This window comes from Coenobita brevimanus, chromosome 54, assembly GCF_032717465.1.
Source record: "Coenobita brevimanus isolate Jiangsu-jjx chromosome 54, ASM3271746v2, whole genome shotgun sequence".
NCBI lineage: Eukaryota > Metazoa > Arthropoda > Malacostraca > Decapoda > Coenobitidae > Coenobita > Coenobita brevimanus.
The window spans coordinates 22261634-22288740 of NC_137007.1; the positions used below are offsets into that span (position 1 = coordinate 22261634).

Below are 27107 nucleotides of genomic sequence, written 5' to 3' on the forward strand. Positions count from 1 at the left end.
TTACAAGGGATGTAATATGATCTTTCCAAGATAAGTCCCGAGTGAATGAAATCCCAAGCATGTTCAAGGATAATGCAGGACTGAGCTGGATAGTATTAAACATTAATGGGTATTCCAATGGAAGATTTTGACAGGTTGATAGGTGTAAGAACTGAGTCTTTGATGCATTAAAAATAACGAGATTATTTTTACCCCAGTCAGAGATACGAGCCAAGTCAGACATTAGGTATGCCATAGCCTCATCCCTTGTTTGCTGAAGTAACTGCTGAGATGGACGTTCCGGGAACCGAATGGAAAGGTGAAAGGTGGAATCATCAGTGTATGAGTGGATAAGGTTAGATGTAAAGCTTAGAAGATCATTGCTGAATAAAAGGAAGAGAGTTGGTGATAGGACAGAGCCCTGAGGAACACCACAGTTGATAGATCTAGAAGAAGATTGATGGCCGTCTACAACAACAGCTATAGAATGACCAGAAAGGAAGCTAAAGATGAAAGCACAGATAGAAGGATAGAAACCATAGGCGGGCGGTTTGGAAATTAAAGATTTGTGCCAGACTCGACCGAAAGTCTTTGAGATGTCAAATGCAATGGCAAAGCCTTTGCAAAGGTCAAAAAAGGAGGAGGACCAGGAGTCTGAATGGGAGGTGAGAAGATCGCCAGTGGAGCGTCCCTGACGGAACCCATACTGACAATCAGAAAGAAGGTTGTGATAGGAAAGATGCTTTAAAATTTTTTTGTTAAGAATAAACTCAAAAACTTTTGAGACACAGGATGTTAAAGCAATTGGAGAATAGTTACAGGGTTGGGAACAGTCACCTTTCTTTGGGACTGGCTAAATGAGAGCAAACTTCCAGCAAGAAGGAAAGATACAAGTTGACAGACAAAGGCAAAAGAGTTTACCTAGGCAGGGTGTAAGCACAGAAACACAGTTCTTGAGGACAACAGGAGTGACTTCATCAACCTTGTTAGTATTGAAGCCAGTGATGGCAGAAAATACATCTGCTGAAGAAATTTTAATGTCAGCCATGAGGACCCCAGGGGTGGAAGTGATGGAGGAACAGCACCAGAATTGTCTAAGGTGGAACTGGAGGAGAAAGTCTGAGGGAAGAGATCTACTTTATCAGTAGAAGAAACAGCTACAAAGCCATCAGAGTAGAAAAGAGGAGGGAAGGATGATGAGGTAAAGTTGTTAGAAAGGTTTCTGGCAAGGTGCCAGAAGGAGAGGGAAGAATTCAAGTTGGAAAGTTGTGAGCATTTAGAATGGATGACATTATTTTTGGCAGAGCGAAGAACAGACTTAGCACGATTCCGGGACAAAACACAAAAAAGGATGTGATTCAGGGGTGGGTTGGCTCTGGTACCTTTTATAGGCCCTCTCCTTGTTGTGGACAGCATTAGAACAAGCGTGATTAAACCAAGGCTTTCTTGCATTAGTCAAAGGATACAAGAAGGGAATGTATGCTTCCATGCCTGACAGAACAGCCCCCATAATGCACAAGACACACTCAAATGGCTCCCGGCCATGGAAGCAATAATCATTCCAGGGAAAATCAAAGAAGTACTGCCTGAGGGCCTCCCAATCCGCAGCTCCAAAGTGCCACAATCGTCACCCTCGAGCAGTATACCAGGGACTTCCAGGGAAATGATGTGGGTCAAACTGAGGCCAGAGTATGGGGGAACAATAGTGATGCTGCCAGCCCCACCACCAACCGACGAACGAACACACAAACCATGCGGACAATAAGGCCGTCCTGGCATGAGGTTAGGCAATCCAGACTGCTTCTAGCTTTTTGGAGTTTTCCCAATATATAAGAAATAATTCCGGTCGGCTCCTCGACTCTGAGAAAAGCAAATTCTGGTCTAGTGAAGCCCATTGTAGTGAGGTAATATTGTACTTATGATGTATATGCCTCCTCAAACAAGATATAGGAGAAAAGAAAAACATGAACGTTTGAAGAAAGAAACCCTAATTTTAATTTTTATTTATTTTTTTATTTTTTTATGTGAGGAAGAAGGAACCAAAGGCTAGGAGCCCGCAATTAAGTTCCTTCCAAGAAAAAAACAAAAACGATACAATACAGAGCCAAATTCAAGATCCGTTCATTTCGAGATGCCTGGACACACTATGTTTGAAAGACTGGAGGTCATAGGAAGTAGGAAATACAGAGGGAGACAGTTCCAGAGTTGACCTGTTGCATAAATGAAGGACTGGCAGTAACGGTTAACGCTTGCATTAGAGAGTTGGACAGAAAAGGGATGAGAGTTTGTTGCTAGACAGATGCTATGCACCCATCATAGAGACGGCAAGTAAGTACAGTTCAGAGGAGCACTGACCATGAAAGTAATGATAGAAGAGAGATTAAGATGCAGCAGTGTGGCAAAGAGACAGAGGTTGAGGGGAGCCAGTAAAAGGAGGAGAGTTAAAGAGACGAAATGCCTTTGACTCCACTCTATTGAGAAGAGCTGTATGTGGGGAGCCTCCCCACACATGAGAGTTGTACTCTACACAGGGGCGAATAAAACTCGTATATAAAGTCAACAACTGTGCAGGGGTAAAGAAAGTACAGAGTCAGCTCAGCACACCTAATCTCTTGGAAGCAGATTTTACAAAAGATGTAATATGATCTTTCCAAGATAAATCCTGAGTGAATGAAACCCCAAGCATGTTCAAGGATGATGCAGGATTGAGCTGGATTGTATTAAACATTAATGGGTATTCCAATGGAAGATTTTCTCAGGTTGATAGGTGTAAGAACTGAGTCTTTGATGCATTAAAAATAACGAGATTATTTTTACCCCAGTCAGAGATACGAGCCAAGTCAGACATTAGGTGTGCCATAGCCTCATCCCTTGTTTGTTGAGGTAACTGCTGAGATGGACGTTGCAGGAACCGAATGGAAATGTGAAAGGTGGAGTCATCAGCGTATGAGTGGATTGGATTAGATGTAAAGCTTAGAAAATCATTGATGAATAAAAGGAAGAGAGTTGGTGATAGGACAAAGCCCTGAGGAACTCCACTGTTGATAGATCTAGGAGAACAACGATGGCCGTCTACAACAGCAGATATAAAACGACCAGAAAGGAAGCTATAAATGAAGGCACAGATAGAAGGATAGAAACTGTAAGAGGGCAGTTTGGAAATGAAAGTTTTATGCCAGACTCGATCGAAAACCTTTGAGATGTCAAGTGCAATGGCAAAGCATTTGTCAAAGTCCCAAAATGAGGATGACCAGGATGAAAGGTAGGTGAGATCACCAGTGGAGCGTCCCTGACGGAACCCATACTGATGACCAGAAAGCAGGCTGTGGTAGGAAAGATGCTTTAAAACTTTTCTTTTTAGAAGAGACTTGAAAACTTTTGAGACACAGGATGTTAAAGCAATTGGGTGATAGTTCAAGGGTTGGGAATAGTCACCCTTCTTTGGGACTGGCTACTGGCTGAATGAGAGCAAACTTCCAGCAAGAAGGAAAGATACAAGTTGAAAGACAAAGGTGAAAGAGTTTGCCTAGGCAGGGTGTAAGCACAGAAACACAGTTCTTGAGGACAACAGGAGGGACTCCATCAGGTCCATATGCCTTGTTAGTATTGGGGCCAGTGATGGTAGAAAATACATCAGCTGAAGAAATTTTAATGTCAGCCATCAGGAAGCCAGAGGGGAAAAGAGATGGAGGAACAGCACCAGAATCATCTAATGTGGAATTGGAGGAGAAAGTCTGAGCAAAGAGAACTGCTTTATCAGTACAAGAAACAGCTACAGAACCATCAGAGTAGAAAAGAGGAGGGAAGGATGATGAGGTAAAGTTGTTAGAAAGGTTTTTGGCAAGGTGCCAGAAGGAGCGGGAAGAATTCGAGTTGGAGAGTTGAGAGCATTTAGTATGTATGAAATTATTTTTAGCACAGCGAAGAACAGATGTAGCACGATTCCAGGCAGAAACATAAAAAAGATGTGATTCAGGGGTGGGCTGGCTCTGGTACCTTTTACAGGCCCTCTCCTTGTTGTGGACAGCATTAGAACAAGCATGATTAAACCAAGGCTTTCTTGCATTAGTCAAAGGATATGAGAAAAAAATGTATGCTTCCATGCCCGAAAGAATAACCTCCATAATGCCCAAGGCACACTTGGATGGCTCCCGGCCATGGAAGCAATAATCATTCCACGGAAAATCAAAGAAGTACTGCATGAAGGCCTCCCAATCCGCAGCTCCAAAGTGCCACAGATGACATTTCTTTGGAAGGTGTGCAGGCTGCACCTGAGTGATAGGACAGGTTAAGGTAATAAGGCTGTGATCAGAAAGACCCAACGGAGAGAAAGGATTAATCCCCAGGGTATGCAATTCTCCAGCCTCAACTACCCCCCAGGATGCAAAAACAGACCTATTTTTTGACTTTCTCAAAGGTTAAAAGTTTTATGCTCGATTTATAGAGCTTGAATTTACACACCTGAAAATGCAAACCCCACCCTCCTAGACCCAATAGTTACCAAGCTATGGCTCATCAAAGTTGATAATAGTTACCCGTCACAGCCCTGGCAAGAAAGAAAATACGCCGCTCGCACCTGTTTTTTTCACAAAAATACGTACAAAAATCACCAGAATCAATTTTTTTTTGTGTGTGTGTATATTGATGTTATAAACCACTGTAATATGCTTAGAAAAAAAAAAAATGGTAACAAATCCCCCCAATAAATATGATAAATAGTAAAAATTATCCTCCCTTCCTCTCCTCTCCCCATACCTCCAATCCCCTCTCTCCCCTTCCCTTCCGTTCCCTCGCCTCCTCTCCCCTCGCCTAACCTCCCCTCCCCTTTTCCCCTCCCCCCTCCCCTCCCTGTGAGCTGTGAAATCTAGCTAGGAAAAATGGTCATGAACCCCCCAATAAAAATATGGTACTGTAAATAGTAAAAATTATCCTCCCCTCCTCTCCCCTCCCCATATCTCCAGTCCCCTCCCTCCCTCCCCTACCCTTCCCTTCCCTCCCCTCCTCTCTCCTCCCTTTCCTTCCTCTCCCCTCACCTAATCTCCCCTCCCTCCTTTCCCCTCCCCACTCTCCTCCCCTCCAAGCCATCAAATCTAGCTATGGAAAATAAAATTTCTTTTTCGAGTGGATTTCAAATAAAGACAGCTAAAATAATTGTGGTGTGCACATCTGTATCCAAAGAAATGAATAAATTACAGGTAATGATTCAAAAACATGTGCCATAAAGCGTAAAAAATACGCAAAATATTTGAGGCCAGGGAGGTAAAGATACTGCGTGCTAGGGGGTCGGGGTAGGGGTGGGGGTGTGGGTTGGTGGTGGGAGGTAGTAAGGCCAGGAAGGGGTGCATGGGGATGGAGGGATGGGAGGAGACCACTACCAGACACAAAGGAAGGGCCACAATGGAGTACAGGGACATGGAGGGAGGGTAGGGGGGAAATACCCTCCCCCCAGATGACTAGGTGGGGGACATGGGGGGGGATCCACATGGAAGGGGGAGGGATGCATGAGGAGGGTGTGGGAGCAGTGGTGGTGGTGGTGGTAAGTAAGGTGGGAGGTAGCATAGTACCAAGGTAGTGGGGTAGAGGGACGCGGCCAGAAGGAGGTGGGGGGTACATCCCCACCGCCTTGATACGGGCCTGGGTTCCCCCTCCGGTGTTTCCAACACTTACTTCTGATTGGTTAGAATTGTTTCCAACACTTACTTCTGATTGGTTAGAAGCATCTACGTCACAGCTGGGGTGGAGCCAGCGCCGCCAGTTTGGATGATGCACGATTGGCATTGCATGTCCTCTTAAGAAACTGCGCAAAAAGCTCGATCGACGAGCTTAGTACTTTAGAGGTTAACAGTGTAAGCAGAAGGATTAGTAGTAGGAAAGAGGTCAAGTATGCTGGAGCTCTCTGCAAGGCGGTTAGGGATACGGGTAGGGTGCTGTACAAGCTGCTCTAGGTCATTAACCCCTAAACCGCAGGGTCGTTTTTGCCTGACTTGCGTGTCTCGTGGGCATATTCACACTCCGACAGACTCTCTAAAAATATTTGCCAAAAATCAGTTATTAGTCCTAGAATATTATAATTAAATATGCACATGGCAAATACCTTCAGCTTTCTCCTGGGATGTTTGTTGAGCCTTCGTTGAGTACCGTAGGACTTGTGGAGACCTCTGAAGTTAGTTAACGAAGTCTCTACTTGACAATTCCCGACAACCCATAATATGATTACCACAGCCTGATATTATAACAAGAAACACTATTCTATGATTCTCAAATAGTTTGGAATCCATACTCAAAAAAAAAAAACACTGTGAAAGCAATGAAAATTACGAGCGCGTATGACCTTCTCACTTGCGATCATTCGCCACTGGTGTTCTGTCATTTATTATTCATAAAAACACTCACACCTTATATTTCTATTACTATATAACACTTATATATATCTAAAGTCTTTATCCATAAGTTTCCTTCAGTAATAGTACTTTACTGTCACTGAAGGCATTCAATTTCTCTTTCAGTAAAATACGTAGCATTCATTTTCTCATCCTGTATACTAGCGTTGAGAGTGAATCTGTCACTTTCATTTTCACTTTCATAACTCATAGTATTCATACATGCTAGAGTGAAACTTTCACTTTCATTACTCCTAGTACATATACTTGTTTTCTTATATTACTACTCATTTACATTTCTATTTACATTCTCTATTTTATTTACATTATTTACATTTCTATTTTATTTACACTGTGTTATGCAGTCACTTGCAGTAACTTATAAAACTATTTTCCACTGTTCACTTATATTTACATTCATTGCTTTCATTGCTACCCCTGGGGGTAGGGGGGTTTCAAGAATACTCCCCCAGTATCCCTGCTTGTCGTACGAGGCGACTAAAAGGGTTGGTGGTGGGTTAGTGCCCCACCCCGTAAAAAGAACTAACTAAAAAAGCAAATAAAGCGCCTTGGACCCGGATGGACCATACGCTGACGACTAAGGAACGGACAAAGGACATTCTGAGGGTAGGAACGTGGAAAGTGAGAGGAGTGAATGATGAAGTGAAAGAGAGAGAGATTGTCCAGGTGCTTGAGGATGCAAAAGTGGATATATGTGGACTGACTGAAACTAAATGGTAAGGTGAAAGGATGAGAGAATGGGAATACAATGTAGGTATATGTGCGGGAGTCAGTGAGAATGAGAGGGCAAGAGAGGGAGTATGTCTGATGATAGGCAAGAAGTGGAAGGAGAATATAAGACAGTATGGAACAGTGGGTGCAAGGATTGTATGGGTGAGGATGAAAGTAGGTATACAAGCATGGGCGATTGTATGTGTGTATGCTCCAACAGAGGATAGAGTGGCAAGAGTGAAAGATGAGTTTTGGGCGAGAGTAGAAGCATGTATGGACAAGTTTGAGAGGAGCGAGAGAGTGCTGTAGATTGGAGACATGAATGGCAAAGTTGGGAATGCACCAGTGGATGGAGTGGTTGGTCAGTGGGGTGTGCCAGCTGAAATAGATGGGAATGGTAGTGCTTTGGTGGACATCTGTGCTGGTAAGGGGTTGGCAATAGCCAACACCTACTTTCGTCATAAGATGATCCACCGGTATACATGGAGAGTAATGAGGAGGATGGAAGGTGAACTTGTTGAACGAAAGGCAATGATAGACTACGTGTGTGTGGATGAGCGAATGAGAAGACAAGTGTTGGATGCAAGGGTGTGGAGAGGGTGGGGGAATGGAGTCTCGGACCATCACTTAGTGATGGCCAAGGCAGAGCTGCAAAGAAAGTGGTTGAGGAGATGAAGGGAAAGACAGGAGGAAGCAGCTCCTGTGAGAAGAGTGGAGAAATTGCAAGATAGTGAGAAAAGGACAGAGTATAAGAGCATAGTGGAAGAAAGATTGGGAAGGTATGAGCTAGAGCAGATGGAAGGGGTGGAAGACGTATGTAAGATATTCACGGAAGAGATAAGCGCAGCGTGTGAGGCGGTTTGTGGAGTGAGGAGGAGATGCAAGGGTGTGCAAGGGACAGCATGGTGGAATGATGAGGTGAAACGAGCTGTGGAACAAAAGAAGAAGGCATATGTTGAATGGTTGGCGAGTAGAGGTAGGGGAGAAGATGAGAGAGAGAAGAGAGAGGTATATGTGAGCAGGAGAAGGGAGGTTAAGAGACTGGTGAAGGAGAGTAAGAAGAAAGTGGATGAAGAGTTTGGGAGGAATCTGAGTGTGAAATGGAGGGAGAGTAAGAAATTGTTTTGGAAGGAGGTAAAGAAAGTAAGGCAGTGTGAAAGGGGAAATAGTAAGGGAGTGAAAGATAGGAATAATAGATTGTTGGTGGAGAAGTGAGAGAAATTGAGGAGATGGAAGGAGCACTTTGAGGATTTGTTGAATGTAGAGAGTGAGAACAGTGTGAGTATAAGTGGTTGGGGAATGGCTGGGAGAAGAAGAGATGAGAGGAGGGAGGAAGAGATCAGTAAGTCGGAAGTAGTGGAAGCGATGAAGAAGATTAAGCTGGGAAAGGCCCCAGGAATTGATGGAGTGTGTGGTGAAATGCTTAGGTATGGGGGTGAGATTGTTGTGGAGTGGATATGGAAGTTGTGTAGATTGGCTTGGGAAGAGGGAAGGGTTCCAGAGGACTGGAAATCAGGTATAATTGTTCCTCTGTACAAAGGAAAAGGGGAGAGAGAAGTATGTGGTAACCATAGGGGTATTTGCCTTCTTAGTGTGACTGGTATATGGTAGAATACTCATTGATAGGGTTAGGCATATGACAGAAGAGCTAGTTGGAGAAGAACAAGGGGGATTTAGGAAGGGAAAAGGGTGTGTAGATCAGATATTTGTTCTAAGATGTTTAGTGGAGAAGTATCTAGAGAAGGGAAGGAAAGTGTATGCTGCCTTCATGGACTTGGAGAAAGCTTATGACAGAATAGATAGGCAAGGTATGTGGAAGGTATTAAGAATATATGGAGTGGAGGGGAAATTGTTGAGTGCTGTGAAGAGTATGTACGAGGGAGCTAGGGCTACGGTGCGAGTGGATGGTGAGCTGAGTGAGTTCTTTGATCTCAGTGTGGGACTGAAACAGGGGTGTGTGATGTCTCCATGGCTGTTTAATATATATATGGATGGGGTTGTAAAGGTGGTGCAAGGTAGGGCAGTGGATGTGGGGGTGGCCCTAATGAATGAGGGTGAGATTTGGAAGCTTCCGGTGTTGCTGTTTGCTGATGATACAGTATTGTTGAGTGAAGATGAATGGGAGTTGCAAGGTTTGGTGAATGAATTTGGGACAGTGTGTAGGAGGAGGAAGCTGAAAGTTAATGTAAACAAAAGTAAAGTTATGGTGTTTGAGAGGAATGAAGTCACAGAGTGTGCAGTGAGGTTGGATGGTGAGGATATGGAGAATGTGAGTGCATTCAAGTACTTGGGTAGTGTGATGAGTAAGGATGGAACTTTGGGGGATGAAGTACGTGAAAGGGTACAGCAGGGAAGAAAGGTTGTTAGTACACTGAAAGCAGTGATGAGAAATAGGGAGGTGAGTATGGAAGTTAAGAAGTCACTGCCTGATGGTATTGTGATCCATACCCTGACATATGGAAGTGAGGCGTGGACCTTGCAAGAGGGGAACAAGTCAAGAGTGAGAGCAGTGGAAATGAGTTACTTGAGAGGAGCATGTGGAGTGACGTGGAGGAACAGGTTGACGAATGAAGAAGTGAAGGAACGTTGTGGGGTAGATGTGGATGTGGTTGAAAAGATTAGGAGAAATACACTGAGGTGGTTTGGACATGTGGAGAGAATGGAGAATGAAAGACTGACTAAGAGGGTGTATGTAGGAGAGGTGGAGGGAGGGAGAGGGAGGGGTAGACCGAGGATGAGGTGGAGGGATGGAGTTGAGAGGTATATGAGGGAGGGGGGGGGTGAGTTGGGAGGAGGGGAGTCAAATGGTGGGTGACAGAGTGACTTGGAGGCGTTTTGTCTGTGGCCACCATTTGCGGGATTAGGGCGTCGGGCTATAGATAGATGGATAGATAGCTTTCACTTGCTGTTTACACATTATTTACACATTATTACATTTCCACTGCACTGTTTTACTCACCAGATAGATCATAGTCACTGTCTATCATTTTCATTGACAAATTAGCCAGTTCACGTTCCACAGCAGTCACTTAGCCTTTTACCTCTTTCCACACGAGGTTTAGTAGGGGGTAGAGGTCACGGGGCCCTTTGCATGCAGCTAAAAAGCGGCGGAATTGGGCAGGCGCGAAGCCGATGTGGTTTCACCTTGAAAGACGAGAGTAAACTGAATACAGTGTGGTGGCCTGCCTAGGGGGAGTGCAATGCTGCCAATGTCAGCAGGGTGACAGCTGCTAATATATACGCTATGAAATGATTGGCAGGAAATCTAGACAATACATAATAAATTAGGTAGTTCCAGGTGAATGTAAATATCACTTAGGCTTCTCCCTTCCTTTCTTATATATATTTTTATTACGAGAATAGAGTATATGGCATATTTCAAGGGGAAATTACCAGGGAAAATTAGCGAACAAATACATGTGAGGTGTTGTCAGGTGATAATTAGCCAATTCCAGGTGTATGGCACTATCGCTTACCTTATTTCTTTTTTGTATATATTATTTGGTATAAGAATAGAGCATAGGGCTTACTTCAATGGATGAAATCAGTGAAAAATTCCAGGGAAGATTTACTTAGCTTAGCACAGCCAGGCAGGCGAGAGGAGAGGGTAATGGAGGGAAGGTAGGGAGTGGAGTCAAGAACGGGGAGAAATGGCTAAATTGTCAACAATGGATGGGAGTACAGATGAGATTAGGAGTGCTGACTAGTGTTGGACACTGGCAGTACTGATAGATGATACAAGCCACCACTTGAAAGCCCGGGCAAATTCAAAATAACACTGAATCACAAAAGTGATGCCCCACGGTATGATCCCTTACTCCCAAGCATCACGAAAGTGACGCCCCGCAATTAAGGGGTTAAGGACAGAAAAGATATAGGTTTGTTCACCAGGTGGATCACTGAAATGAGAGGAAAGCCAAAGGTGGTGGTGAACAATGAAATCTCCTAGAAGGGAGATTTCAGAGAAAGGAGAAATGGAAAGAATGTGTTCCATCGTAGAAGTAAGATAGTCGAAGAATTTTTGATAGTCAGTAGAATTATTGGATAAGTAAACAGATCAGATACATTTTGTCTGTAAAATTTATAAAAAAAAACAATACACTGATATTGACTGGAGATTTTAATTACCAGGAGGTGAATTGGGAAAGAACTGATGCTGGAACAACTGAAGAATCTTGGGGATACAAAATAAAGGACCTGATGGTAGAAAAATACAAGAATTAGAGGCAACAGTGAACCATACAGGGAGTAGACCGTAGCACCAGTTGAGCAGGGAGGTACTCCCAAGGTAAATGGAAAGCTGGTGAAAGGGAGAGCTGGAGCTCCTGTTTCATCAGTTCTCGGGACTAGTTCCTGACCATCTCCCTTTGCTAAACTTTTTCAGTGTTTCAGTGACACAGAAAGTAGGCCAGCATACTCTCCAATACAAGTTTCTCTATCTGTCAACATCAAACTACATGCACATTACACACTACACTTCCTATTCAAATTTCAACCAAAATGGCATCGTTTAACCAAGTCTCCGAGTCCCCCTCCAGGGGGTGGGAGGGGGAACCATACATGCCCCTACCATCCGTCCCCCGCCTGGTAATGACCCAGCAAAATGTCTGGAACCACTGTCTGACTCACTTCTTCTTCATTTCTGCAACATCCATGGCCTTTCCTCTTTCTCTCTGTTGAGCACCACCTTTCCACTTCTAAACCTATCCTAGATAAACTCTTTCATCTTTGTCTGTCAACTTGTACCTTTCCTTCTTGCTGGAAGTTTGCTCTCATTCAGCCTGTCCCAAAGTAGGGTGACCATTCCCAGCCCTCTTACTATCACCCGGTTGCTTTAACAACCTGTATTTCAAAAGTTTTTGAGTCTATTCTTAACAACAAAATTTTAAAGCATCTTCCCAACCACAATCTTCTTTCTGATTGTCCATATGGGTTCCACCAGGGATGCTCCACTGGTGATATTCTCACCTACCTTCCACATTGCTGATTAGCCTCCTTTCAGGACATTGGCGAAAGATTTGCCACTGCCCTTGACATCTCAAAGGCTTTCAATTGAGTCTGGTATAAATCTTTAATTTCCAAACTAGCCTCTTAGGGTTTCTATCCTTCTATCTGTGCCTTCATCTCTAGCTTCCTTTCTGGTCATTCTATAGCTCCTGTTGTAGACAGCCTCTGTTCTTCTCTTAGAGCTATCAGTAGTGGTGTTCCTCAAGGCTCTGTCCTATCACCAACTCTCTCTCTCTCTCCGATTCATCAATGACCTTCTACGCTGTGCTGTACATCTAACCCTATCCACTCGTACGCTGACAACTTCACCTTTCCACTCGCATCGTGCAGTGTCCATCTCACCAGTTGCTTCAACAAACAAGGGATGAGGCTATGGCACACCTAATGTCTGACTTGGCCCATACCTATGATTGGGGTAAAAAATAACCTTGTTGTTTTTATTGCAACAAAAACTCAGTTCTTATATCTATCATTCATTCATCCAATCCTACGTTGCCCCATTAGGAGCGTAGGAGCCCGGGGCTAGGCAAGTTGGTCCTGACATTTAAGATGAGAGTGACCGGCCTCACTCATCCCTGAGTGGCATTACGTGAGCAATAAACCCCAACCACCCTTTGGACATAAACTTTCACCAGCTCAATCAGAACGGAGCTCCTTAATTACCCACTAAACCACCAGGCGCCAAAATTTGGTTATATGGTTCCCACTAAGCGTAGCAAATCAACTCAACATAATCTTCCACAGGAGTACCCTCTACTTTTTTACAACATCCAGCTCAATCCTGTATCATCTTTAAAAAATACTTGGGGTTTCCTTCACTTGGGATTTATCTTGGAATGAACTTATTATATCTCTTGTAAAATCTGCATCCAAGAGATTGGGTGTGCTAAGCTGACTCTGTACCTTCTTTACCCCTGCACAGTTGTTGACTCTATACACAGGTTTTATTCGTCCCTTAGTAGAGCACAACTCTCATGTGTGGGGAGGCTCCCCATACACAGCTCTTCTCAACAGGGTGGAGTCAAAGGTTTCTCATCTCATTAACTTTCCTCCTCTCACTGGCTCCCTTCAACCTCTGTCTCTTTGCTGCACTGCTGCATCTTTATCTCTTTTCTATAGCTAAATTTGACTTATTGAGAAACACAGACGGGACCCAATGAGCATAGCTCATTTCCTGTACATCACACTTCGGTAAATACAATTAGGTAAATACAGTGGGCATGTAGCACCTGTCCAGCAATAAACTCTCATCCCTTTTCTGTGAAACTCTCTAACACAAGAGCTAACCGCTACACCCAGTCCTTTATGTATGCAACGAGTCAGCTCAGAAACTGTCTCCCTCTGTCTGTCTTTCCTACTGCCTTCGATCTCCAGTTTTTCAAACGTAGTGTGTCCAGCCATCTCAAAATGAATGGATCTTTATTCTGGCTCTCTGTTATCTTGTTTTTGTTTTTTCTTGGAGGGAGCAATTTGCAGGGCCCTTGCCATTGGTTCCTTCTTCATTGCATAAAAAAAAAAAATGATGCTGGACTTAGTACCTAAAAAAAATCCAAAAGATGTGTTTAAGATACCAGTAACCCCTGGTGTTGAGATATATGTGAGTGAGAGAAGAAACATAAAAACAGCACAGACAAAACTAAGGAAATGCAAACTATGACTCCCTAAGGCATTATTTTGGTAATACAGTTTGAGGCAAATTAACAGTGATAGAGAATAATCATGGGAAATATGGAACAGTATGGTGAAACGAAGAAGTGAGACAAACTGTGGCACAAAAGAAGAAAGCATACAGTGGATGGGAAGTAGAGGCATGGAGGATGTTGAGAGAAGGAATATGGAGTTACATGTACAGAAGAGGAGAGAGGTGAAAAGATTAGTAAGACAGTGTACGAAGAGAGTGGATGAAGAGTTTAGAAGGAATCTGAATGTAAAGTGGAGGGAATGTAAGAAAATAATCTGGTAAGAGGTTAAAAGAGTAAGACAGGAGGATAATGAAGATAGTAGGGGAGTGAAAGATAAAAATGGCAGATTGCTGGTGAAGGGAGAAAGAGTAAGTAGATGGAGAGAACAATTTAAGGAATTGTTAAACATAGATAATGAAAGTAACACAAGTATAAATGCTGTGGAATGGCTTGGAGAAGGAGAGAGATGAGAAGGTTAGTAAGTGATCAGTAGGATGGAAGTAGATGAAGCAATGAATAAAGTCAAAATGGGGAAAGTCCCAGGTGTTGATGGAGTTTGTGGTGAAATGCTGAAGCACATGGGAGAGATAGAATGGATATAGACTATGTGCAGCTTGGCCTGAAAGGAAGGTACAGTATAGAGTCCCAGAGGATCAGAAGTCAGGTATAATCATTCCCTTGTACAAAGGAAAAGGGGCAATAGAAGTGTGTGGTAATCATAGGGGCATTTATCTTCCTAGCGTAATAGGAAAAGTATTTGGATGGATACTTACTGAAAGAGTTAGAGAAATAACAGATGGAGAATAACAGGGAGGTTTCAGAAAGGGAAGGGGAGGTGAAGGTCAAATATTCATCCTAAGGTGTTTAGTGGAAATGTTCCTAGAGAAGGGAAAGAAGTTGTATGCTGCCCTCATGGACGTAGGGAATGGATATGACAGAGTGGATTAACAAGGTATGTGGAAAATATAAAAAATATATGGAGTAAATGGGAAGCTGTTAAATGCTGTGATGAGTATGTATGAGGGTGCTAGGGCTGCAGTGCATGTGGATGGTGACCTGAGTAAATTTTTCTATCTAAATGTTGGATTGAAACAGGGATGTCATATCCCCAAGGTTTTTCAGTTTGTATATGGATGGAGTTATAAATGAGATACAAGTTGGGGATTGGACATTAGAGTGGTCATAATGAGATAAGGCAGCATTTGGAAACTTCCTGTTCTGTTGTTTGCATGTGATAGTGTATTGTTAAGAAAAGACAAAGGGGAACTGCAAAGCTTGGTGAATGAGTTTGGGAGAGTATGTAAGATACGGATTCTAAAGGTGAATGTAGAGGTGAGTAAAGTTGTGGTCTTCGAGAGAAATAAAGTCACTGAATGCACAGTGAGGCTAGACAGTGAGGAAATGGAAAATTTGAGTGCATTTAAGAACTTGGGTTGTGTGATGAGTAAGAATGGAAGTTTAGAGGATTGAGTGCTTGAAAGGGTACAAATGGAAAGAATGGTTGCTGGTTCCTTGAAAGCAATGATAAGAAATAGGAAAGTAAGCATGGCAGCTATTTAAAAAAAAAAAAAGCCACTGCATAATAGTACTGTGATACCTACTCTAATGTATGGAAGTGATGCCTTGTTGGAAGGACATAAGTCAAGAGTGAGAGCAGTGGAAATGAATTCTTTGAAAGGAGCATGTGGAGTTGCATGGAGAGGCAGACTGACAAATGAGGAAGTAAATAAGCATTGTGGTGTAGATGTGGATGTGATAGAAAGCATTAGGAGAAATACACTGTGGTGGTTTGGCCTTGTGGAGAAGATAGGGAGTGTGAGATTAACTTGGAGAGTGTATGTGAGTGAGGTGGAAAGGGGGGAGGGAGGAGGAGACCAAGGATGAGATGGAGGGATGGAGTGGGGAGGTATATGAGAGAGGGGGATATAAGCTGGGGAGAAGGCACTGAAATGGCAGGGGACAGGGAGACATGGAGGTGATTTGTTTGTGGCCACTCATTATGGGATTAAGGCATCTGGCTACAGACAGATAGACAGAATGATCAACATATATGAAGAAGGCTATCAGTAGACATGTTCCAAAATCTGCTATCCAAAAGGAGAGGAAAAAGGAATGGTTTAATTACAGATGTAGGAAGGCAGAGGAAAAGAAATAAAGCATGGAATAGATAATGAAGAAGGCACAATGAGAACTTGGAATGAATACCAGGAGGCAAGAAACGACTGTTTAAGTATGAAGAGAAGAAATGAAATATGACAGGCATTAAGTGACCAAAATTATGAATGAACCAAAATTGTTCTACAAATTTGCAAATGACAAAATGAAAGTAAGAGATAACATAGTAAGGCTGAGATGGGGAAGTGATATATGACAAGGATGAGGATACGAGTGAGATAATGAACAATACGCTTTACTCAGTATTTGTAAATGAAGGTGAATTTACGAGATTTTGCGACAAAGCGTTCAGTAGTTGGCTGACATAGTAGTTAATAGACATGAAATGTTAAATTTATTACAGAATTAGATGTGACAAAGGCCATGGGACCATATGGGACCGCTGGATGGATATTAAAAGATTGTACAGATCAACTGGGGTGTGTTGGTGTTTTAATGAGGAGGAGTAGACTGAGATGGTTGGGCATGTGGAGAGGATGGAGGTTGACAACTAGAAGTAGAAAAGGAGAAGTGTGATGCCAAGGGTAGGGTTGCGAGAGGCAGACCGAAGAACCTGGGACGAGGTCACAGACTGTGACTTCAGGGATAATAGACTGAATAGGGAGGCTGCCAGAGATCGAGCAGCATGGAGAGCTGCCATTAAATGACCAGTGCCAGTGCCTGTATGTATGGTGGAGCCTTTATGATTCGATACAATACAAAAAGTGAGAGTGTGATGCACAGGTGGATATGAATAGAACCAAAAGGTGCAAAAGTGCAAAATTCTGGGTCAAATTAGTGCAAAATGGGTATAGTTTTCATATACGGTACTAGAATATGATACTGTAGACATTTATTGTCCATCATGTGTTTGAATTTCCATCTATGGCAGTGACCCCTCAGATTTATCAAACTTTCTGGTTTACTGAACCAGGCTTCCCCCAAATAGTCTGATATATTACCCTGTAAGGGTTTGCTGTATACTGTATATGGCTGCCCCTGTTGGAGTGGCAAATATAACAGCTGATCTGAACAAGGAAAGTCTGAGGGCAGGCTGAAAAATGAAGAAGATGAAAATCATGTTGAAATGACATGTTCACTCCCATCCATGAAACACAGGAGATCATAAATAAGAACGTACTGAGAAATACTTAATGAATGTACCTTGGGCAGGCAGGTCAGGTAGACCCAGTCCATGCCAATGAAATCCCTCAAAGAACTGAAACAGGATGGAGGGTTTTTGGTAAATGAAGAAAAGTACAAACTCTTAAATTCAAAATGTTTGGGTCCAAAACCACTTTGAAATATGAAAAATTTTGGAATGTAGACTCATAAGGATAACCAATGGCAAAATCATGAAACACATACCATATGGTACCATTAACAATAAATACAGTGAAGTATCATCTATATGTAATTTAGAGTAGACACTTTGTATGTGTGAGCAGAGTATGCATGACTTCCCAGTGCACAGATAAAAAGACTGGTACCAAGGATGTTGTATTCACAGAATAAATATTTTGACTGTGTGCATCTGTTACTGTTGTTGTTGTTGTGCTACCCCATTATGTCTGATCGGGCAGTCATCAAACACAGGCAAAAAAATACCCCTGCAGGGCTGTCCCATCCAGTGAATAAATATGTTCCCATGCGACTAACACTGCCTCACCACTGTAAGGCTTGGGGATTAGTGTGGAGGTTTGGTTCCTCCTCTGCATCTCTCAACCCAGTTAACCCTATCAGATTTCTGGCCCAGGCAGATTATGTCTGTGCTAGAGTCAGCCACTCACGCTGACCCGCATCTTTGCAGCACGATATTTTACTTTGATCGCTCTGTGTACATACATTTTTCATGATAGAATGTTGGTTTTGGTGTCATTTTAAAGCTGAAAAGTTGTAGTTTATAGTAGTATGTTCAAAAAAGGAGAACAAAGAAAATAAAATGTCAAAATGATGAGTTGAAGTTAGGCAAAAAGCAAAAATTTTATACTTTGCCATAGAAAAATATTCGGCAAAAAATAATGAGTAAAGATATGTAAATTTGGTTTAAACCATGCAAAAATGCAATAAATTACCTTTACAATGATATATAGATTATGGTAATTTTTGCATTTCATTGCGCAGTAAAGCAAAAGGAAAGAGATGCACAATTTTATTTTAGTCTTGGCCGCATACAGTAGAAGTCCGATTTTTCGGCATCTATGGGACCAGGCAAGTGCCGAAATATCAAAATTGCCGAATTATCAAAAACCCTACCCACTCAGTACCTTATATGTTTCGGTGAACACTATCATCATTACTCATATCATTACAAATGTGTTTGGAGAGAGTACTGTATACTGTTTGATACTGTACAATACTGTAATGAATACAGTACTATACATGAATATGAAAAATAAAGAAATTAGTGAACATACTGTACAGTACACCCTCATTATCGACGTTTTTTTTATTGACGGATTTGATTATCGACGTTTTTTTTGTCTCCTGGGAGTTAAATTATTATTATTAAAAAAATAAAAAAATAAAGAATTGTATTGGCACCTCCTAGCAAGTTTGCGCGCCATCCTGCCAGGTGTCTCTGGCTGCTCGCGGCATGTTCCCGCCGACCCAACAAACAACAGCATCAGTACACGTTTGTCTGTTGTTCTCATATCGTGTTCGGCCACATCTATCGTGCTTTCGCGATCATCAAGGCTCCGAAGCGCCCTTGTAACACTCCAACTGGAAATAAGGCAGCTAAGAGAGCAAGGAAAGTACTTACCTTGGAAGTAAAGAACGAAATATTAGCTATGCAGCGGTTGGTCGCGAGTATGGCATGAATGAGTCCAGTGTTTGTGGCATAAAATGGAGAGAAAAAGACATTAAAGATGCTGTGGCTTCGTGCACACCAGGATCGGCTAAAGCAACGATGCATGCGAGAGATGATGCCTTGGTGAAGGTGGAAAAGGCACTGAATATTTGGATTGAGGACTTAAACCGTCGACACGTGCCGCTAGACTCCCAGTTCATCAGAAACATAGCAAAACAACTCTATGCTCGGTTTGCTGGTGAAAGCAGTGGTGTTGGTGAAGATAATGGTGATGAAAGTGAGGCAGGTGAAAATAGTGATGATGGTGATGAAAGTAGTGACGATGGTGATAGGCCTAGTAATGTTGGTGCTTCTAGGCAAAAGAAATTTGCAGCCAGCAAGGGCTGGTTCGAGAATTTTAAGAAAAGGTATGGCCTACATAACATTAGGATGACTGGTGTAGCAGCTTCAGCAGATCAGATAGCAGGAGAATCGTACCCACGTGACTTTGCTGAACTTATAAGGGAGAAAGGGTACAGGCATGAACAAGTGTTTAATGCAGACGAAACACGCCTGTGGTGGAAGAAAATGCCTAAAAGAACGTACATTTCGGGGGAGGAGAAAAGTGCGCCAGGCTTTAAAGCAACAAAAGATCGTGTGTCTGTGCTGTTGTGTGGTAATTCAGAAGGACATATGATAAAACCCATGCTCCTGTATCATTTGTTATAATGTTAAAGACGAGTTGGATTTTTTGTCAATAAAGGATATTTCTTGCAAAAGTTAGGCAGAGATTAAATATGAAATATACGAGCATAAGGAGAGTTGAATTTTCCTAAAAGAAGATCCTAGCGAAAGCTAGGCTAAGATTCATCTTTGATAGCATAAACTGCCATACAGTCGTGAAAATTTAGGTCTGGGAGAAATGGAATATCAAGAATGAAAGGAGGCTCTTGAGAATGAAAGTAAATAGGAGAGCGTGGTCTCTCTGGTATGAGCTAGCAGCACCAGCGTGTGTTGTGAAGATCGGTGCGAACAGCTGATCTAACGTAACACTTGCCTCACACTCTCAGTTATTAGACGTATGAATGACCACCACTGCTGCTTTCGTTTTTTTTTTTTTTTACACACTCGGTTATGTAAACATAGGGATGGCTACAACTGCTGGTTTCGCCTTTTATATTTAGATGGAGTGAGGTGTAAGTGGAGAGAGAAGTGATGATACAGCAGCCATTACAAGTTGAGGTCCAGTGTACGACCACTATGCATCAACATCAGAGATTATGCTATTTTATCCATAATTCTTTACTTAATATAAGTAGTTTTATTATGATATTCAGTTTTTCAATTGCCTAACTAATTTATTTCTAAGAAACACTAAAACTAAACTGCATATTACATACGAGTGATTGAAGGGATACTAAAATATATAAATAAAGGGTACCTGACCAGACGAAAATCGGTATCGACGGTTTTAGGCATCGACGGGTATCTTAAGTACCTAACCCCCGTCGATAATGAGGGTGTACTGTATATAAATGTAATGGTACAGTAGGCCTACAAGTTCACATGCACTTACCTAAACTTATAGTAGGTTCCTTATTTACATATGTACAATAGAAGGGGTTGATTGGAGTCTGCTACTGCTGGAAGAAGTCCACATCTTATGTGTACGCTTCTTGCTAACACCAGTTAACTTTCCACACGTGGAGGCCATTTTCAAAGCACGCAGATGTTTATACTGTTCACAACACATGGCTGGTCCACTCAGGTGTTACAAAGCTCCTGTCTGATGTTACGGTGCTTACAGCACACTCGAATAGTAATTTCAGAGGTATTTCGGTACGAAGTTCACAAAGCACACAGAAGAATCAAGAGAAGTCGGCAGCAGCACAGCAACAACTCGGAAGAATGGCGAAACAGATTCTCTTTCCCGTGCTAGACTCACTACATGTTTGTCCTCTCTTTATGCTATAGGAGAAAGAGCTAGCCTCTGAGCTTCATGGCAGTGATAGACTCGTTCCATCACTTTCACTATCTCACTCACTAAGGCGGGTAAAGGCGGGTAGCTAGCTGGCGAGCCTCATGGAGAATTTCAAGACTGATGAAAAAAATCGGAGAATCTGCCGAACGATCGGAGATTTTCATAAATGGGACTATTTCTCAAAACTGCCGAAATGTCAGATTTGCCAGGGAATTGGATGCCGAAATATTGGACTTTTACTGTATTTGCTTCGCGATATTTTTCTTTGATCGGTCAGTGTAAACACACTTTTTATGATAGGATGCTGGTTGTGGTGTTATTCTGTAGCTGAATAGTTGTACTTTATCATCGTATGTTCATGAAAGGAAAACAAAGAAAATAAAAAGTCAAAGTGACGAGTTGAAGTTAGGAAAAAACAAAAATTTTATACCTTGCTGTAGAAAAATATTCATCCAGAATAAAGTTATACAGAAACAGAGCCATGAGTCAGACCAGCTGTGCAGTAACATAACACATAGAGCAATCATTCTGTGCCATCATGCTCGAGTCTCTTTGTTATGGTGTGTAAAGGCGATTTATGGTGAATATTTTACAAATGTTTCTTAAAATGACGTTTAAAAGCGTCATCAGAATCTCTGAGGTTGGATTTGAGGCGTTGAGAATAGTAGTGACATAAGCACCACCTCGGACGATTTTCAGTTATGTACACCATTGTCTTCCCCCGGCCTTCCTCTGTCTGCGGCAACAACTAAACAGTCAGAATTCAACCCGGAAAATGGTCGAAAAAACCCTTTACCTTAGAGTGGTACCTGCGGCTCTACGCGCGTCACCCAAATCTGCCTAGCGTAAGCGCCACGGACAGCCAATGGCATGAGGGAACTTGCTCCTGCAGTTGAGTTATTATAGCACTTTATTCCTCCTGTGCCTGGACACACAACCGAGTAGTCAGAATACAACTCGCAACACGGTCGAAATCCCTATAGTATTGAAGGTATTACCGACCCTATGGGCTCACCCAGAAAAATTGCACTCAGAGTTTACCTCCGTGAGCGTATCCGCCAGTGCCAGAAGACACGGGGCTGAGCAGCCAATGGGAGGCGGGAACGAGCTCCCGTGACTGATGACGCCCCGTTCTCGCCCCTTCCCTTCCCCCCTACCACCACAGTCGTCCTACCTCCTCCCTCCCCACCACACTGAAATTTATTGATTTTCCTTTTTTTCTGTGTGCGTTAGTAAGAACGTTTGTGCCGGCGGTATGAGTGATTCAACGGAGAGTGAGATGACCCTAGAGTGCCTCTAAGTAGAAAAAGAGGGCCCCAGTGCAGTGAGTGGCGGTCAAACGTGGTGAAAATGAGACGCAATCTAGGTGAAGCGTATGTGAGCAGGGTCAGTATGTGCAAAATCCGGTGATTTTACGTAATTTTTTTTTTTTTTTAAGATCTACCTATGGAGAAAAATGCAGTTAATGTGGCAATATTCAGATTGTGGTATATGAATGTATTACTGTATGGAAAGCCCTGTAATAGAGCTTCAATTTAAAAGAAACACGAGCTTCCTATCATATCCCACTATAAAGTTATCACAGTCTGAAGATTGCAAAACTTTAACTGCGTTTTTCTCCATTGTTTATATATGGCGTTTACGTCAGTACTATTCTTAACGCCTCATTTGAAATGACTATCGAAATACAGTAGTCATCAGAATCTCAAAGGGTTAGTGGAGGCATCAGAGTAAGGAAACAGAAAATGCAAGTGCTTTTAAGTACTTGGGTATTGTGATGAGTAAGGATGGAAGTTTGGAAGATGAAGTGCTTGAAACGGTACAACAAGGAGGAAAGATTGTTCGTTCATATTACAAGTATTAAAATTCTGTAATATGAATTTATTAAGAAACAATCTAGTATTGGTAACTTTTCAAAACAGCACATGAACAAAAGAAGAGGGATTACTGTAGCTTGTAAATTAAGAAACCTACAAGCAAATTGGTACAATATTTCTGAAAATTCTATAAAGAAGTAGAAACTAAGCCAATAAGATAGAGCTTTTAAGGTTACTGGATGTGGAAATGGCATTTTCTGACCAGCTTGGCACAGACATGTAGATGGCATAAGTATGACCTTTGTAAAATATTTTGGTCTGTGTGAGATACATTATGAAATGGATATTAAGAAGTAAACTCTGACAGTATGGACATACAGTACTACACATATTGCAATATATAAGGTGCCACAATGTTTACATATGCTCAAAGAGTAGAAGAGCAAGAGTGCATTTTTTGTGGGAGAGAGAGGATCAGTACACTGGTGAAAGAGTAAAATTGGAGGCAGAAGGAGAGAATAACATACAAGAACTAAGTAACCCGGAGATGGCTCTGCTATGGTCATAATATGGAAGATGTAAAGGTGATAGAGACACATCTATCCATCAATCCTGTAAGGGGTGGCCACAAACCGATTGCCTCTATGTACCCTGTCCCCTGCCATTTCACTGCCTTGCTCCTAGCTGACACTCCCCTCTCTCATATACCTCTCCACTCCATTCTTCCATCTCACCCTTGGCCTTCCCCTCCCTCTCCCTCCTCCACCTCACTCACATACACTCTCCTCTTTAGTCTCTCGCTCTCTATCTTCTCCACATGGCCAAACCACCTCAATGTACTTCTCCTAACGCTTTGTATCACATCCACATCCACACCACAATTCTCCATCACTTCATTATTTTGTCTGTCTCACAATGTAACTCCACATGCTTCTCTCAAATAACTGATTTCCACTACCCTCGCTCTTGACTTGTGTCCTTCCAACAAGGTCCAAGCTTCTCTTTCATATGAGAGGGCTCTCTCTACGTGCTAAGGGGTCTTTGTATGCAGCATGTGTTAGGAGTGTAATGCTGTATGGCAGTGAGACCTGGGCAGTGAAGGAGGAAGACATTCGCCGGCTCAGACGTACAGAAATGACAATGATTAGGTGGATGTGCAGTGCGTCCCTGCGTCCAAGGCCTGGAGGGGCTGAGTTTACAATGGAAGAGTTGAGAGGTAGGATGGGACTGGAGTGTATTGGTGTTGTGATGAGGAGAGGTAGATTGAGGTGGTTTGGACATGTGGAGAGGATGGTGGATGATAGTTGGGTGAGGAAGGTGAGAAGTGTTAATATTGGGGGTGGGGTTATAAGGGGTAGACCGAGAAAGACATGGGACGAGGTCATTAAGTGTGACCTTAGGGTTAAGGGACTGAACAAGGAGGCTGCAATGGATCGTGCAGCGTGGAGAGCCGCCATTAGGTGACCGAGGCCAACACATGCAAGCATGTTGGAGCCTTTAAAAACGAAAACGAAAATGAATGTTAGAGTTGGTATCACAATACTATTGCACAGTGACTTTTTTTACTTCCATGTCCACTTCCCTATTTCTTATCACTGCTTTCAACAAACTAGCCACCCTTCTTCCTTGTTGTACCCTTTCAACCACTTCACCCTCCAAACTTCCATCCTTACTCAACACACTACCCAAGTATTTAAATGCACTCCTATTTTTCATTTCCTCATCATCCAGCCTCATTCATTCATTCATTCATTCTCTTTTCATTCAGTGACTTAATTTCTCTTGAAGACCATAACTTTACTGTTCCTCACATTCACCTTTAGATTCATTTCTTACACACACTCCCAAAATCATTCACCAAGCCTTGCAATTTCCTTTTGTCTTCACTTAACAATATAGTATCTTCTGCAAACAACAGTACAGGAAGTTTCCAAACACTACCCTCTCTCATTAGGGCCTCTCCAACATCCACTGCCCTTCCTTGTATCGCTTCATGTACAGACTGAACAATCATGGAGACATGACACATCCCTGTTTCAGTTCAACATTCAGGTAGAAAAATTCACTCAGTTCACTATTCACATGCACAGCAGCTTCATCCCCTTTATACATGCTCTCCACGGCGTTCAGCAACTTCCCACTTTCTCCGTATATTCTAATACATTATCCTCGCGTCCAGTACAGTATTTTTGTCAGACAGTACTACCGTATTGGACTAAATCCATACTGGACAAACAACAGACATTATGGGAAACATGAATAATGTCAGACAAGCCTTGAAAAAGTTCCCCCCAAATTCGACCTAACTACATTTTGACACAACTAAGATTTTACCAACCTTTAAGGTGAGTGGTGATGGGCTTGGGTTGGAAGGGGAAGGGGTTTCCAAGGCTGTAGGAGGTCCTACTGATCCCCTGGAGGAGTGCCTTCAGGATCCTGTGAAGGCCTCTCTGCCTCAACCTCCCTCATAAATCCCTCATAGTCACACACTGACACATCATCATCTTTGTCAATTTGACTGGTACACGTCACAAGTCACGAGGAAGGCGAACTGGACTGGTGCAGCAGTACTAGGGAAACGTTCCTCAGTGTTGGCCATCTTCCCACGCGCGTGCGGGTAATAGTACTGGACACAGTACGTCAGTACTAGAGAAGAACTCCTCGGATATGACCCACTTTGCGCGGCCAATCCATACTAGCCCAACAAATCCGTACTACAGAAATAAATTATTTTATTTTTTTGCCAACCATACTGGACGAAAATAGTACTGGACTAACACGTACTGGACACGATGGTATTGCATTATCCACATTCCTTGGCTATCCACCCAGTCATATGCTTTCTCCAAATCCATGAAGGCTGCATATAATTTCCTTTCCTTCTCTAGGAACTTTTCCACTAAAGACTTAAGAATGAATATCTGATCTACACAACCCCCTCCTTTCCTACAACCTCCCTGTTCCACTTCAACTAATACCCCTGTTCTTTCCCTAACTCTGTCAATAAGTATCCTACCATATAAGTTTCCTAATACATTCAGGAGTCTAATGCAACAATGATTACCACATACTTCTTTTGCCCCTTTTCCTTTGTCTATCTATCTATCTATAGCCCGACGCCCTAATCCCGCAAAGGGTGGCCGCAGACAAAACGCCTCCAAGTCACTCTGTCACCCACCATTTGACTACCCTCCCCCAACTCACCCCCCCCTCCCTCATATACCTCTCAACTCCATCCCTCCACCTCATCCTCGGTCTACCCCTCCCTCTCCTTCCCTCCACCTCACCTACATACACCCTCTTAGTCAGTCTTTCATTCTCCATTCTCTCCACATGTCCAAACCACCTCAGTGTATTTCTCCTAATCTTCTCAACCACATCCACATCTACCCCACAACGTTCCTTCACTTCTTCATTCGTCAACCTGTCCCTCCACGTCACTTCACATGCTCCTCTCAAGTAACTCATTTCCACTGCTCTCACTCTTGACTTGTTCCCCTCTTGCAAGGTCCACGCCTCGCTTCCATACGTCAGGGTAGGGATCACAATACCATCATGCAGTGACTTCTTAACTTCCATACTCACCTCCCTATTTCTCATCACTGCTTTCAGTGTACCAACAACCTTCCTTCCCTGCTGTATCCTTTCACGTACTTCATCCCCCAAAGTTCCATCCTTTGTACAGGGGAATAATTATAAAGTACGACTTAAAAGTCCTCCGGGACTCTACCTTCCTCCCAGGCCAATCTGCACATCTTTCATATCCATTCTACTACTCTCTCTCCCCCATGCTTCATCATGTCACCACACACTCCATTAATTCCTGGGGTTTTCTCCATTTTGACTTCATCATTGTTTTCACTACTTCCATCCTTCTCATCTCTTCCTCCCTTCTCACCTCCTTCCTTCTCCCAGCCATTTCCCAGCCATTTATACTCGAATTACTTTCATTCTCTATGTTGAACAGTTCCTTAAATTGTTCTCACCATCTGCTCACTTTTTCTCTCTTCCCCACTAACAGTCTACCATTTTTATCTTGCACTCCTCTACTAACTTCTTTATCACCCCTTCTAGCTCTCTTTACCTCTTTCCAGAACTCTTTCTTACATTCCCTCCACTTTACACTCAAATTCCTTCCATATTCCTCATCCACTCTCTTCTTACTGTCTCTCTCCCTGACTAATCTTTTCACCTCTCTCTTCCTCTCTTCATATATCTCTCTCTTCTGTCTCTCAACTTCCTCCACACCCCTGCATCCCATCCACTCACTATATGCTTTCTTCTTTTGCACCACAACTTGTCTCACCTCTTCATTCCACCATGTGGTTCCTTGGACCCCATTTCATCTTCTCTTCACCTCACACACCACCTCACATGCTGCACATATTTCTTCTGTGAATATCTTGCACATGCCTTCCACCTCCCCCATCTGCTACAAATCATATTTACCCAATCACTCATCCACTTCTCTCTTATATACTGCTTTTTTTCCTTCCTCCTGCAACCTTTCTGCTCTTTTTATGGACTACTCCTCCTGTCCTTCCCTCCTTCTATTCCTCCAATGCATTTGAACCTTGAAACTCC

General features: G+C 42.7%; 1 protein-coding gene across 1 annotated transcript in view; it reads right to left on the bottom strand.

Moving 5' to 3' along the window:
* LOC145401055 (guanine nucleotide exchange factor DBS-like) overlaps positions 1 to 27107 on the bottom strand; it is a 1269176-nt gene that overhangs the window by 203990 nt on the left and 1038079 nt on the right. The gene's annotated exons all lie outside the window — the stretch shown is intronic.